Raw genomic sequence first — 14,312 nt, 5'->3', positions numbered from 1 at the left:
CTCATCTGCATCAAAGACATAAAATATAATTACACAAATATGTTCAAAATAATCGGTTTGATTGGGTCGCATTAAAAGTATAATTTAGTTATAAAGGAACTCTATCGCGATTGTAAGTGAACTGTAAATTCGATAGTGTGTCATAACATAAGACATTTTTCAATTAGTTGCTCAACATTTCCTTAATTGAACATTTAACAAAAAAGTGATTTTCTGGTGGATTCAAAATTAATAGTTCTTATTATTTATATGGTAGAACAAAGACTTAATAGTTGTTCGACAGTTGCGTTTAAATTATTCCAGAACATAATTCATACGAATTAACAATGTGTCATTCGCACGTTTCACTAGCGTCTAAAAGCTTAAATATTTTTTCTCCCTCAAATTGTGCATTATATTAATTATAATATCGAAGCGTTTTCATGTGTTTGTAACTTATTCTTACTTAAGCAGAATACAAAAAAAGGAACATCATCAGAACACATATTGTGCAACTGATCTGTTTTTTTTTTTATTTTTGTGCGAATTTTTTTCAGTTCGCGGCACAGCGGTTGACCTCTGGCTGTTATTTGATAATTTTTGAAGCAGAACGCTGTAGTGTAATAATTATTTTGCGTTAAGAATTATGAATTTGTCCATTCTGTTATTGTTTTTCAATAATCAGGGTCTTCAAATCAGTTTGCCTTAAAACTGTGGAAGAAAATATTCTGAAAGGATACTAGCAATCTGTTCAATATCTATAGTTATGGATTCGATGATGTAAGGCAGCACTCTCATAGTAGTCGCACGTTATAAAAGCGACTGTGTTCGGTAGTGTTCTATCAAATATTTTTTTATAGAATTTCAAATTTTGGGTTTAAACAAATGGCTACTAGCTCGCCGTTGAAATTTTCGATCTTAAATTGAATTATCCATTGTATGAAAAATAGTATTAAGGTGACTGAATGTGCAAAAAACAAATAAAGTCACGCGTGGATTAAACAAAATAAAAAACGTCATTTTTTCCTCGCGCAAGAAATTATTTTAATTCACCCCAGATTCCGAATAAAATAATTTATGTTTCTTATTCAATATCTAAAACAACATACTTTGCTTCCAACGCAGTTGAGTTGGGTTTGTCTTTTATGTTGAAAGGGTAATTGTATTTGCTTCCATGCCAGATATGTTGCATCGTATACAAACAGTTGAAATAGCACTCGAATTCGGGATATTATTATTTTTGAAATAAACAACAAAGAAAAAATGTTTTTCTTCGCAGTTTAGCTTACCATATTGGCTGTACAAATTATTCGAAGTAGCTACCCTCGGCATCGATGACTGCCTCTACCCCCTCTATGGAACCTGGAGCAAGCCCTGAACACCATGGCCCTGGGTAGAGCCGCAAAAACGGAGCAAATTTTTTGGATCAGTTCTGCTTTTGTGTTGCAGGACGTTCAGTTGGTGTCCCTTTCAACCATACCCCACACGAAATAGTCCATCGGGTTGAGATCTGGGAAGCTAGTCCACGAGCCATTTTTGCGATTTTCCAGCCGAATGACAAGGTGCCGAATCTTGTTGCCACACATACAGCCTACCATTGGCTAGGGCTTGACGACCGTGGCCAGCAGACTTAGCCTAAGGCCTCAGGCCCTGCTCAAAGCAATGTGGTGGCATCACATTCCCTTCCGATGACACACGCCCGAACACCATGTCCGTCTGTGGAAAATATGCTTGCGGCACCCTTGGAACGTCGGCAGCACAGTAAGCAAGCCATCTATTGTTTTGAACGTTCAGTTTCTGGTCCTGACAAAAATCCTTTTCGGCAGAAAAGAATCAGATCGTTCCTGGCGTGCTGGATGCTTGATCTTGTTCAGGAGTTTTATTCGTTTCCCAGACAATGCTCGTTTTCATTTTGCATTAAAATCTGACCCCTGTGGCGTTTGTTGGATGCATAGCGAAGATCTTCATTCAATGCAGGATTGATAGTATTTGGAGCCGAATTCGCGAGCAAAGACCTGTTGTGCTCTTTTCTTCGTGCAACAATAAAAATAAAATAATCAAACTCAAAATCACCATTGCAGGTTTCAACCAGCCAAATAGGCGCGTTTCTATAGGTAGAGGTAGAAGACAGCAGTCGTGATTATCTCACCGTGAATACACATAGTGGGTTGTATGTATACAAACGTTTGCCTCCAGCAGTACAGGGTCTGGCGATAAATAACAAGTGGCGTGCCCAACTTATCGAATCGCGCAAGCGAATAAGATAAACGGTTACACCGTGTGACACCGTAAAGGGTTTTCACTATCAATCTAACCGTTTATCTTCTTCGTATGTGCGATTCAATAATTTGGGGACGCCATTTCATATCTATCGCCCTGTAAACCCGACGCCGGGCGCTTTCAGCAGCTTATAGAAACCAAGCTGACCGGTCTAAAAGATGTAGCAGCGTATATGGAGGATATTGTGGTTGGTGGAGTGAACGAAGCCACCATTTAGCTAATCTGGGTGCTGTTCTCAGAAGACTTCGTGAATATGGGTCTATGATACGGCGGTAGTGGTTAAGTGGTTTACAGCAGAAGCAGATCAAATTTGTATGACATATAATTATAATTGTAACATTAACATTAGCCATCGCATATCCGATGGATCGTTGAAAGTTAAGCAGCAACCGGACCGGCAAGGTCTAGCTGTTATATTTGCAATCACCAAATTTCATCGCATGATATTTGGACGGAAGCTCACTACATGTATTGATCATACTCCATCATGATCATGATCATGTGATGCAATTCGCATCGCATATTGCATGATATTAAAATCGAGTATGTATCAACGGATAAATTTGGGAACGCCGACATCTCATCACGCCTGATAGCAGCACACGAGCGGCCAGATGGGGATTACGTGATAGTAAGTATCGTGTTAGAAAATGACATGAATGCGATGGTTATGAAAGTAACGAATGCAATGCCCTTGAAGTTTGACGATGGTAGTAAAGGCAACCAGAAGTAATCCTTCGTTAAACAGAGTGCTCAGTTACATTCAGGAAAGTTGACCGCAAGATAAGCTTAACGATGCATTGCTGAGAAACTTCAAGTCTATGAGCGAGCCTCTTAGTACGCTCAAGGGAGGTTTTCTTTTTGATGAGCGATACCGAAAATTGGTGATCCCGAAAATTTTACGTGATAAATGTTTGAAGCAGTTACATCAAGGATATCCTAGGATATAACGTATGAAAGCTTAAGCGAGAACGTTTATTGGCCCGGGTTGGATGTTGAAATAGTTGAATTGGTGAAATCATGCAGGATGTGTGCAGCAGTACAGAAATCTCCGCCACATAGCGCGCCCCTACCTTGGCCAATTTCCACGGTTCCTTGGCAGAATGTGCATGTGAGTTATGCAGGGCCAATCGATGGAATCTATTATCTAATCGTGATCGACTCTAGTTTCAAGTGGCCGGAGATAGAGCAAACGACGACAACAACTTCACTTGCAACTGTACACATATTACGAGGAATAGACTTGGGATGCCAAATGTGTTGGTTAGTGATAACGGAACACCGTTCGTCAATGCAGTATTTGAGGAGTTCTGCACCAGCAATGGTATATAAAATATCCGTACAGGGCCGTACCATCACCAGTTAGGCTGACCGATTTGTTGATACGTTGAAGCGAGCACTTAGGAAAATCAGCGAGGGGAACACTCAGGAAGCGTAAAGGACTCGACTTTTCCCTGCTTACGTATAGAAGTACCATTAACAGTCAGCCAGACCAAAGAAAATCGCCAGCAGAGATTATGTTCGGACGCAGAATTCGTACCTGCTTGGAGTTATTACGAGTGCCTCCAATTGTAATTCCGGTGACTAACGACGCGCAGACTCGTATGAGGAATTTTAGGTGATCTGGTCAGGAACAGGTGATCTGGTGTCTGCAAAGGAATACCAACGTAGCAAGGTGACAAGGATTCCAGGCATTATTCGTGGACGTATTGGTTGTGTAATGTATCTAGTGAAAAGTCCAACTGGAAGGCGAATGAGATTACACATTAATCAACTGAAGTCGCATGTCGATTCTGGTCATGCTGATAGTATTAGCGATTGGGAAGATGCGTTGCGGTCAGCGATAGCTTTGGATATACTCCTGGCCATCTGGGGTATTGATGAAGAACTACCAAGTGAGAAGAGTTCCAGTCAAACGGAAAATGTGATACATCAACCCAAAGAGATGTCGTCTTTACCACCATGTACATTGTCTACGTCTGCACTTTTATAATTATTGACGTCAACAAGAACATCGGAGACGTTGCAATCTCCTACTTCATCTAGGTTTGCAACTGCTGATAGCTGAACACCATACCCTCTCTAAAGCCTCCACGTCGTTCTTCGCGGATTCGGAAACTTCACATTGGATGGCGGCGCACAAGCGGAGGGGGATGTTAGAGATGTTCTAATGTGTGGCTGCAATGCTTAAGCCACTCACAGGTGGCAGGAGATGGTCACCTGATGACGTGTGCACACACTCTCTCTCTTCGTGCCTTGGTGAAGATCAGTCGTCTTTCCTCTGCGCGCATTATAAAATATCATTAATTGTAATTGTAACTTTTCAACCGAGCATGCCCGGGATAAGGCAATCGACAAGGAGGAAATGCCTTGAGAAATTTGTACTCTCCGTCAATTTAGGACTGATAATACGGCTGAAACCCGTTATAGTTATATTAAGTAAATAAATAAATGTAATAGTAACTTTTATTTTATTTTATTTTATTTTTTCGTTAGAACGGCCTGGCCGCATCGACTTATTTTACCACGTAGCCGGATAGTCAGTCCTTGCTACGGGGGATTGGCCCGGATGGGATTTTGGTCCAGTCCGTTCGTGTGAAGACCGGCGCCGCTACCATCATGCCACCGGGCCGCCCCAGTAACTTTTAATTGTTGAGAATAAAATGTATAAGTATAAGCAAAACAAAAATAAAAAAATCAGAATAGCGAAATGTTGAATCCGATCCATAACATATATTCGACATATGTAACTATCTTAAAAGTCCTTTAGACATTAAATGATAATCCTAAATTATTTTATTTTATTTTTATGCAGATTGAAGGTGACAACGAACTTCAGGATATTGGTACGGTCCGTTCGTGGGAAGACGGGCGCCAATACAAAATTTATGCACTGCAAACTGCAATCCCAGTTATTCTCCCATCCAAAATCCTTTTGGTCATATGGGAATTAGAATCGCATATCCTCCGATTTTTCTTCTGTTATGTCCTTGGGTTCAGTATTTGCTGATACCGTGGCCGACATCTGTTCTTTATTCGAATTGTTATTCGAATTAAATTTTGAATTGGCTGAAACAGTCATACATTCCAGGATCGGATGGAATCCCTGCTGCTATGTTAAAAGGTTGCCGCTCTACATTAGCTCCTCTTTTAGGTAAATTATTCCGTTTATCCGTGTTATCATCCTGTTTGCCTACGCTTTGGAGTTAAGCTTGGCTTGTTCCCATCCATAAGAAAGGTCCTTAGCCAGTCTTGATCTTTGATTATTCCCAAGCAACATGGTTTTATTCCCAATAGATCGACTAGCTATTGTGCGAAATTTAATTAAATGTCTCTATATGATATATAATTATATTATATGAATATGTCTCCTCCCGTATCGTTGCTAACGTTGGTGTCTCAGAGGGCAACGTACTTAGTCCTTAGTTATTTGTTCTTCTGATTAACGATGTTTGTTCTGTTTTGCCACATAATTGTTTCCGTTGTTACGCAGACGATTTAACGATTTTCTATCCTATCTTGTCTCGTGACGACTGTGATGTACTACAATCAACTCTAAATATTTTTTCCTTGTGGTTTTCTCGTAACTCCCAATCGCTTTGCTCTGATAAGTGCAATGTCCGATCGTTTTCCCGTTCGCGTACTTTCATTTTCAACCAGTGCTGTCAATAGGGTTAGTGCGATTAAGGATCTTGAGGTCTGGCTTGACTGTGGTTTCACCTTCTCCTATCACATTGACTATAATGTTAGCAAAGCATGGAGAGCTCTTGGTTTGCTGAAACGTGTTGCTCGCGAGTTTACTGATCCTCAGTGTTTAAAACTCCTGTATTGTTCCATTGTAAGGTCTTCGTTCGAGTACTGCTCGGTACTTTGGACTCCTTCGGCCAGAGTACATATTGATCGTGTTGAGCGGATTCAGAGATGGTCGATCAGATTTGTAATACGCAAGCTGGTGGGCAATAGTTCAATACATAATGACCGTATAATGACAGCTGTCGGCTGCTGGGGCTTGAGTCCCTTGAAGTCCGTCGTTCTTCGTTCCAGTCTGCCTTCATTGCTTCCCTTCTGCTCGGTTGTGCTGATGCTCCTACTCTTCTTGCCTCTATACCACTTTATGTACCTTCTCGTTTTCTTGGTATGCTTCCCCCCTTAAGTATCCTTAATCGTCGCACCGCTTTAGGTCGCAGTGATCCACTACTACGTGCGGTGGCTGCTTTTAATTCATCGTCCCACCTGTTTGATTTCCTTTTATTCCTATCCTCGTTCTGTTCTCTCCTAATTCCGGCAATATTACCTTTTTTTAATTTGACTTATTCTCGTTTCTCATTACATGCTGTCAATTAGTTTTTTTTGTCTCTTGTTTTTCCTTTAAAAAATCAAAAATATAGTTGTATTGTGTTGTTGTATTGTTATACAACCTTAAAGGCAAACAATGTTACATAACAACAAATAATATTTCATCACTTTTTAATATTAAATTATTTTAGAAAGCAATTCTTCGAATGATGGAACGCACCAGCGTAGCAGAAGACGATCTAAAAATCCAACATTGAAGAATCCAGGTATGTTTAAGTTTTATGCGCATGACTTATTGACACAAGTGTATATTCTCCTAATTCTTAATTTTTAAAACAGCGTTTCTCAGATGATAGTGTAATATCTTTACTGTTTTTTTTGTAAACGCTTAACATGAAATAGCACAAACTTTAGATGACATTGTAAACGTTTCGGATTGAGTGTTGGGTGATTTATGAATCTGAATCTTTGAACTGAATTAATGAATCTGAATCTCTATTCTAAAGATTCCCAAGTGAACCAAAACGCTACTTTTGGATCTTGCCCGGGATCACATTTGGACAGCGCAAAGGTTGTCCAAAAGTGGGTCCCGATTCCTCAGCTTTGGACCTTTACGCATGACAGTAACACTAGCGCTGGGAATCGATCAATCGGTTTCGAGACAAAAGAAACATTTCCCCTTCCCTAGGAAGAGATCACAAAAAGGTATCCCCACATACACTCTCACACACACTTTCTTCTATGCCTGTCTTATTTTACTCTAACTTATCTTTGTATTTTCTACACTGCTCTACCTTCTCTGTGTTCTCTGACTCCTCTTCCGTACTGTTTTGTCTCGTAGGAGATCGTGTGCATTACTACTCTATTCTGCAGTTGAGAATGGATGGATGGGTTTGTGCACGGAAGTGGAAGTGCGTGCAGAGTAAAGAGGAGTGTGACAGATAATTTTGCATTCGTATGATTGCACGGATCAGCTGTTGAAAGAACGAGAACAGAACTTTTGTATTATACCATTTGATACCAATTTACCTCGACGGCGAATCGATGCGGCCACGGAGTCCCAGTTTGAGGGTAAGCAAACGCGTCGGGTTTTGTTGTATGAATGGCAAAACGCGTCGATCGATGCGTCGATATGCAATATTGGTTTGAATGCATTTTGGTCATTCGATATGCACTTGCATCAAATGTACAGTACCATCCTTAATGTGTTCAAAATGCAAATGAAAAAGACTTAGTTCGAAGCCTATTTTTGATTATGGCAGGTGCTGTTGTATGCGTTCATATTGCAACTAACATTAACAGCTGATTGGAGCATGTATAAGATCGCAGTTTGCGAGTAAAAGTAGTAAGACAATTGATGCAAATACTTTGCACGATTTTGACTCGGCGTCGAAGCGGTTAAATTACAAACGAGTAAGTGCTTGAAATATGTCAATTATTTGGTCTTGTCTTTTTGTGCAAATGTTGTATAAAAAAATCATCTTCTCGCTCTTGTCGATGATAAGAAACGTTATTGAATGCACAATTAGATTGCCATCATGCAGTTAGGTGCTGCATTTGCATTATGATGTAAAAAGTAATATATTGATGTAGGTATGGCACGACATACAGGTGGCAACAGTCTCAGCAATATCCAAATCCATCTTTGGCCAGTAAACATAACTACGTGCAATCGCTTTCATTCGTACAATTCCAGGGTGTCCCTCATGCATCTGGAACAAACATCGCTTCTGTAGATGTCTAGGTATCACCACCCTTTCTCCAAAAAGTACACAGTCTTTTATAATACTTAAACTTTCCTTTCGGCAGTAGAAATCAGCAAGCTTTGTTTAAACGACAGTCATAGGTTAAATGATCTTCGTTGCGCTTCTTAGAAATTTGCAAACACTTATAACGTATGCTAAGTAAAGACTCTCGTGTATCAAACAGGCTCGTTAGTTTTCGAACGGTATCCGCAAAAGTAAAATCTCCCGCTCGCTGCGGTAATATAAACGAGGAATATCTTTTGTGCTCGATCGGACCGAACTTCCGCAATAACAACCTAACTCTAGCCGCATCATCTAAACGTTCCGCATCCTTTTTAAATAACTCTTCGTATCTCGCATACCACGCACGGAATGTAACACCACCTTCATCATCATATCGGAACTCATTGATGCTCCTTGCTAGCGAGTCTATTATCTGTTCCGGCTGAAACGCAACCGCACTTTGATTTGTCACACCCTGGCACAGTATTTGGTTGATACTTTGCTGCTGTTGCGCCATCTGTTGTTGTTGCTGGGCTATCTGCTGGGTTGCTGGGCTATAGCGCCATATTGTAACATGGCGCTATCAGGATGGAACAATTGCGTTGACCCCAAGTGCGATGGCGGCTGCACACCTGTCTGCATTGGCGTAGCAGCTGCCGGTGCATGCTGCCAAGAACGCGTTGATCGGCTAACGTACGCGTTTGTGGATGAATTATTCCTCCGTTTTGCGAATTTATCACTCCGCCGGTGTTTGAACGACCCAACGATAACCGTCTTTGCTCCTCATTGGTTACAGCATCCGTAGTTTCCGTCTCCTCGGTGTTCATCCTTCGTCGCTTGATATTTGCTCAAATTAAAAAAAATTGAACGTACAACAAATATTAGTTCTCGTCGCCCGAGTCTGCATCCAAACTCGATAGCGAACGGACGCATTACGGGAGCTAGAGATCTCACACACAAACAAAACAAATCTAGTAGAGCAGTGTACAAACCATACGCCCAACAATGGGCGCCAAGAAACGGATTATAAACAAGAGGAAATCCTCAGTGCCTCTAGGATCTTTCCACAAATCCGTGGACAATAACGGAAACTCTCCAAAAGCCGGAAGATCTGGTGATCAAAACCCTTTCGACATCCTACAAACGATCGATGATGAAGTGGTCAATACCAACACGACAACCGTAAGACAATCGACAAGATTACCACCACCAATCGTGGTAGCGAGCACCAACGTGGGTGATGTCCACAGAAAAATAATTGCAGCTGGTGTAGTTAAATACACGACGTCCGTAACAAATAACGGTACCTTGGTACGCACCACGACCAGTAATGATTTTCGAGTGGTAGTAAACTACCTGAAACAAGCAAATACAGACTTCCATACGTACCAGTTGGACGAAGAAAAAACAACGAAGATCGTGCTGTTGGGTTTAACTGATAAGCCCCTGGAAGAGATCACACTAATACTAAAAGAGGAAAATGTCACACCAGCATCCATAAAAAAGTTGAGCATCAAAAACAAACGGTACGATGACCAGGCAGCGTACCTTCTTCACTTTCAAAAAGGTACTGTTGATATCAAAGTGTTGCGGACAATCACAGCGCTGGACCACCAAATAGTGAAGTGGCGATATTATTCGAACAGCAGTTCAATTATGCAATGTAAAAACTGCCAACGGTTTGGGCACGGTGCCGCAAACTGCTACCGACCTCCTATCTGCATGAAGTGTGCTGAGCATCATGGATCAACGACCTGCCCGGTGGCAAAGATTTCAACAGACGGCGTAATACCGGCTCACAAATTAAAATGTGCCAACTGCGGAGGCAATCATACCGCGAATTATTTTGGATGCCCGATCCGTATGAACAAAACCACAACTGAAAAACTAAAGAACAGGACCACAACACCTAAACAGGTATCATTTTCAAACAGTAGTTTCCCTCTCCTTCCTTCTACGCAATCTTCCCATTCGCATATTACTAACACAAATACTAACATGATCACAGGGCAACGATCTAACCTTACTACCTTTGCCAAGGTAACTGCCAACAACCACAGTGAACTTTTCAATTCTGAAGAGATAATTGAAATAGTAAAAGAAACCTTCTCTTGCTTGAGAAATTGTAAAAACAAAGAAGATCAAATCTTAGTGGTTTTCAAAATCGTACAAAAATACTGTTACCCGTGATGGCAGGTTCCAAAAACATTAAAATTTCATACTGGAATGCAAACAGCATTTCCAACAAAAAATATGAACTCATTCACTATTTAACAAAGAACAACATCGATATCATGATAGTATATGAAACTTTTCTCAAACCCGGCCATTCTTTTAATGTGGCCAGCTATAAAACATACAGACTAGATAGACTACATAGTACTAAAGGAGGTATAATGGTGCTTGTAAAATGTTGCATAGAGCATAAGCTTCTTCCTTCATACAATTTAAGGATAATCGAAGCCATTGCTATTCAGATTCGATCCAACAATGTTCAGATCACGATTATTGGCGCATATCATCCTGGAGGTAATACTGATGCAGTTAAGTTCAAAAGTGATATGCAAGCTCTTACAAACACAAGAAATAGTTTTTTTATTTGTGGAGATCTAAACGCTAGACACAGACTTTGGAACTGCGCCTCATCAAATCGGGCAGGAAAAATTCTCTTTGACCAATTGCAAAAAGGACAATTTTCCGTTTATCATCCAAACACTCCAACATATTTTCCGGTTAATCAAAAATTCAACCCCTCCACAATAGATATTATAATAACAAATAATAACCACAATATTTCAGATCCTCTAACATCCATCGACCTTACCTCTGATCACCTCCCAGTCAGTTTCAATATCAACGGGCTTTGTTTACCTACCAAACCCGAAACAAAAATTTTTGATTATTCAAATGCCAACTGGGTTGCTTTTAGAAATCATCTAAAAAAAAGCAAAATAAATGTGATGGAATTAAACCTTAGTTCAATACAAAATCAATCACAAGTAGATGAATTGCTAAATATATTAACAACAGAGGTTAATATAGCTCATGACCTTGCTGTGCCAAAGAAAACACCAGGAAAATTTAACATCATCATTCCTGAGTATATTCTCAAACTAATTAAAATACGCAATATGTATAGAAAGAAATGGCAGCGACAGAGACACAACACAAACTTCAAATCCATGTATATGCACCTCAAAAACCTCATTAGTGAGAAACTTAACCTAGTTCGAAACGAATCATGGACCAAAAATCTTCAAACGATGAATAACTTAAAAAACCCAAGCAAAGTTTGGAAATTTGTCAAAATTATTAAAAATCAACCAAACTCGATTCAACATTTAAAAGAGAGTGGGAAGACACTATTAACTCCTGAAGAAAAATGCGAGGCACTAAGGACAGTTTTCCAAAGTGCTCATCAATCCACCACTCTAAACAGAAGTCTGTTTGAAAATAAGGTGAACCTAACAGTCAACAAATTTTTCAATAAAATTTCACGGTCCAAATCTCAACCAATAGAATTGATAAAACCTAAAGATATTTGTAAAATAATAAAAAATCTTAAAGCGAAAAAATCACAAGGTTTAGACAATATAAACAATAGGGCGATAAAAAATCTGCCAAAAACCACAATAGTTCAATTAAATTTTATATTTAATAGCTGTTTGAAATTGGGATACTTTCCTGAAAACTGGAAATTATCTAAAGTTATCGCCATACCGAAACCTGGGAAAGATAGCAGTCTGGCTTCTAACTATAGACAGATAAGCCTGCTAAGCTGTTTAGGAAAATTATTCGAAAAAGTTATTTTAAACAGATTGAGAATACATACAATAGCCAATAGTATTATCCCAAAATCTCAACTCGGTTTTCAAGCTGGTCTTTCCACAACCCATCAACTGGAAAGGCTCAAAAACAATATTAGTGTCAATAGAAATATGAAAAAATCAACAGGACTGGTTCTACTTGATTCTGAAAAGGCTTTCGATTCCATCTGGCATGAAGGTTTACTATACAAATTGATTAAATTCAAGTTTCCAAAATATTTAGTCGAAATCATCTCAAGCTTCATTGCTAACAGGAAAAATGCAGTATTTATTAAAAACCATAAATCAGATATATACACCCCAGAGGCAGGAGTGCCACAAGGAAGCGTACTATCTCCATTACTCTTTAACATCTACACGGCAGATATTCCTAAAATGAAAAACTGTGAACAATACCTGTACGCAGATGACGTAGCAATCACAGCATCCGGTAAAACCGCAAAAACTATTATAAAACACATGAATACAGCCCTTTTAAAATACTCAGCATATTGCAAAAAATGGAAATTGAAAGTAAACGGAAATAAATCAGAAGCTATTTTCTTTACACGATTCACGCGTACAAACAAAATACCATCTACAAACCTACAGATAGATAATACATCCATAACATGGAAACATCATGTAAAATATCTGGGATTAACCCTGGATAAAAGAATTACATTCAAACAATACACTGAAAATACCATCATTAAATGTGAAAAAATATTTCGTTCAATATACAGTTTTTTAAACAGGAAATCGGTGCTAAACTCATATAATTCACAGTATGTGTAACATAAGCACCATTCAAAAACACTTAACAAAACTAAACTCTAACTATAGCTCCAGAAATTCAATGAACTGCAGTGCATGCAGTTAATTACACTAAAACATAATCCCTTCACATATTCCTACACCCATTAAATCCCTTACTACTGTTTAAAAATTGATAGCGAAATCAACACAACAATAACAATAGATCGATATGCAGATCTGAGTTAGGAGTAAATAAATTATGTTATTTTTACTTATATTTACTTATAATTAGATTAAGATACTTACAGTAAACATTAAGGATTAGGCTAGGATAATAGATTTAAGTTTTTTTTTCTCCTCTCCCTTTATTTTATGATGCGGGTTTTTATAAGATTTTTTTTCCCGCTAAAACCGAATTTAACGCCAGAACAGGAAAAGTAAAACAAACTCCGACAAGCTCAGCCATATTTCAAAGCAATGAGGAAAGACAAGTTCGAACCCATTAGATAAAAAGATACTACAAATGTATTCTGTACACAAGCCTAATTACATTCAAATATACTCTTCTACTACTACTACTACTACTACTAGTTCTCGTCGCCACTGTTATGTTTCGGACACTCTATAATAACACAGTCGTACGATCACGGGCGTCAATTAACATCACTCTATTCTAATCGCACACATTACGCGACCGTCCCGGTCCGCGGCCCAAAGGTAAGGCTGGGCACACACGGGACGTCCACGTCCTGCCCACGTCCACATCGAACTTCGTGCAAATCCGAACATAAACGCCTATCCTTTACCGTACGCAGGACGTGGACGTCCCGTGTGTGCCCAGCCTAAAGCTACGGGGCCACGAGCGTTGAGACTGCGTCTCAAACCTCCTCAGTCACTCATTTACCTCAAAAAGTCACTCAAAACCAAAGTCTCCGTTGCCTCTTGAGGTTTTCCTCAATTTCAGTTCAGTGACGACCTTACTGGATTTGACGTTGACAACATACAGTGTGTGACGAGTAAAATGTTTTCATGTATTTTTATTTTTTGTTTCTACTGTATTTTTGTTTCAATTTTATGGAAAATATGGTCAAAAAAATTGTGGTTTGTTGATTAAAAACTAAATCATCATTTTCTTGATTACAGGAGCTTAATCCATCAATCATATTACAGTTGAAAAGTATCAATTCAATTATAAAACATGTTCACAACTTTTGTCACACATTGTTCCAAAAAGTACGTTGCGGAGACATAAAAACATCATACCGTATACCAAAACCTTGTGCTTGTACAATCATAATTACGCATAAAACACTTTGAGAATGTAGTTACATTCATAATAGTACGCAAAAAGTGTACATGTATAAAAAAATAAACCATTATTCTTTCGCCATACCATCAGCAGATACAACAGGTTTTGTTTACATTTTGAGCTGCTGTTTGGCCG

This window comes from Anopheles marshallii, chromosome X (genome assembly GCF_943734725.1).
Source record: "Anopheles marshallii chromosome X, idAnoMarsDA_429_01, whole genome shotgun sequence".
NCBI classification, from domain to species: Eukaryota; Metazoa; Arthropoda; class Insecta; order Diptera; family Culicidae; genus Anopheles; species Anopheles marshallii.
The sequence above is the reverse complement of the archived record's forward strand: the minus strand, read 5'-3'. Positions refer to the sequence as shown.